Source organism: Babylonia areolata, chromosome 23 (assembly GCF_041734735.1).
Source record: "Babylonia areolata isolate BAREFJ2019XMU chromosome 23, ASM4173473v1, whole genome shotgun sequence".
In the NCBI taxonomy this organism is placed as follows: Eukaryota; Metazoa; Mollusca; class Gastropoda; order Neogastropoda; family Buccinidae; genus Babylonia; species Babylonia areolata.
Window position 1 is genome coordinate 20,016,012 of NC_134898.1, and position 2,500 is coordinate 20,018,511.

The window sequence follows — 2,500 nt, forward strand, 5'->3', positions numbered from 1 at the left end:
CAGGGACAACATTCTAGTCCAGCAGAAGATGGAGGGAATGCTTGAGACGTTGTGTAAACGCAGACTGAGCCTGATCAGACTGAGTGCAAAAAAGGGGGCGAGTTGGTTTTCGAGGAGTGTTTTCGCCAGAGAGTGGGAATTCCGTGACGGTGGACTGAACTGTTTTCACACTGGTGAGATACATGGCTCTGTCCATTTGTTGGCCGGATTTTCTGTCTGCATTTGTAGTTGGTATTTTGCAGTTTGCTCTGAGAAACAAATCTTTGTGAATACAAAAAAGAAAAGAAAAGGGGGAAAAAAAAGTTGTACGCTTTGTGTCCCCTTTGTTCGGATACAACACCAGGTTTGTGACAATTATGTCACCGTATATACCACATGCTTGCCTCACTCCTGTCTCTCGCTCCCTCCCTCTCTCTTTCTGTGTGTCTCTGTTTCTGTCTCTCTCTCTCCAAATGCTATTTCATTAAAAAAAAAAAAAAAGAATGTAACGATAGTCGATATATGAATGCATAATTCAAGATAAATGCAGCATGCATAATAACTAACTAACTGACTGATTGAATACATAAATAAACATGATAAAGAAAGAAAAAAAGAAAGAAAGAAGAAAAGAAGGAAAGAAGGAAAACGAGAAAGACAGAAAGAACAATTTAATGAGAAAAAAAGAAAAGAAACCCCTTTGCATCCCCACCCCCACGCCCACCTTACCCACGTGAAGAAGATAATGTCGATTTACTAGAATGATGGTACAGTTTATGTTTACATAATGATATGTGATTGACGCGTTGTCATATATAAATGTTACCCATGATATGGAACAACTTGAAGCATTCACCTAGGAAGCGAGAGAATCTGAGGGTGTGGGTTCGAATTTCACACTCGGTAGAATTTGTCGGCTCTACACAGGTAGGTAGTCAGTCTGTCGTGGAGATGCCCCTGTGTTTGTAAAGTGCATAAAAGGTTGTTCTCTGACCGAAAATAGGCGCTATATCAGTATCAACAATCATAACTTGACTGGCTGGAAGTGGTCATCTGAAAGAACAGAACCTTCTCTTGAATGGTGACAAAAATCAATAAAACTAAATGCGTGAACATGTTCAATGATAAACAAATAAAGTAAATAGAATCTCATGTAAGATTTAAGTATAAAAAGCCATCGCTTATTTCCGAAAGAATAAATGAATGTTTAGTTCACGCTTAAAGCGAAAAAAGTATAATTAGATTAAAGTAAACAAAGACTTATGTCAGTATTCTAAAACAAAAATCCAACAAAAAAACACACCTCATTTTTGAAAGTTGAAATAGTTGACCGGTACATGATAAAAAGTGAAGGCCCGTTGAGCTCAGACGCAAAAATACCGAATATGCACTTTATATAGTACCAAAAGTACACAGCCTAAACATAGAGACTTATGTGTTTTTCTTTTCTTTTTTCTGTCTGATAAGAGATTTTTCTCTTCTTGTCTCAGCGAAATGTTAGACATCAATGATTGCTTTGTTCTTTTATGTACACTTTGTTCTATTTCATTTTATTCTGTCCTATTATGATTTATTTCATTCTGTTTTATTATGCTTGAAATTATTTATTTTATACAGACATATTGTATCCCCCTTTCGCTATACAGTCTGCCTGACTTCCTTTGTTCGGATTAGGACGAAAGAATTCTTTTATGCTCAGAGGGATGTTGTTGTGAAGAGAGACCAGCAACCCACACTGTGCTAAATGCAGCTGTATTAGTTTGTCTAAAGATCAGCGCCTCTGATTTCAATCGTTTGTCTTTCTTCTTTTTTTTGTACACCACTTGAGTGTTGCCCCACTCTCTCTCTCTCTCTCTGTCTCTCTCTCTTTGTCTCGTTCTCTCTCTGTGTGTGTGTGTGTGTGTGTGTGTGTGTGTGAGGGGATGGGGGTGGGGTAGGTGTGTGGGTGCGTTGATTAATCGGAAGGGGACGGGAGAGTATTGTGAAATGCTTAATCTTTTCTTTTTTTTTCTTGTTCTTCTTCTTTTTTTCTCTTTAATCAAAATGAGAGGGAAGGTCTAAAGGGCATCTTTTGGAAGGGAGCATCCCTAATGATTTCAAGCCCTCACCCCATGTATCTCTCTCTCTCTCTATCTTTCTGTCTCTGTGTCTGTGTCTCTCTCTCCCTCCGCCCTTCTCTCTCCACCACTCTCTGTCACTCCCTCACCTTCTCTCTGTCTGCCTTTCTCTCTCCGCCCTTCTCTCCCCCCTTCTCTCTCTCTCTCTCTGTCTGTCCCAAGAACCTGCCAATCAAGATTTTGTCTGGCTATTCTTTGGCTAAAAGAAAAAAAAAGAAGAAGGCTTGCACTTTGAAGAAGATTTTATTTGGTTGTTTTTGTTTGTTTCTTTCTCTCCTTTTTTTCTGTTCGTTTTATTAGGGAAATTCAGTTCATGCTGATTCTAAATGCAGCTCATTTAGTTTGTTCACAAACCATTGCTAACGAGTTCAATATCCCTATGTTATGGTACTTTTCCTCTTTCT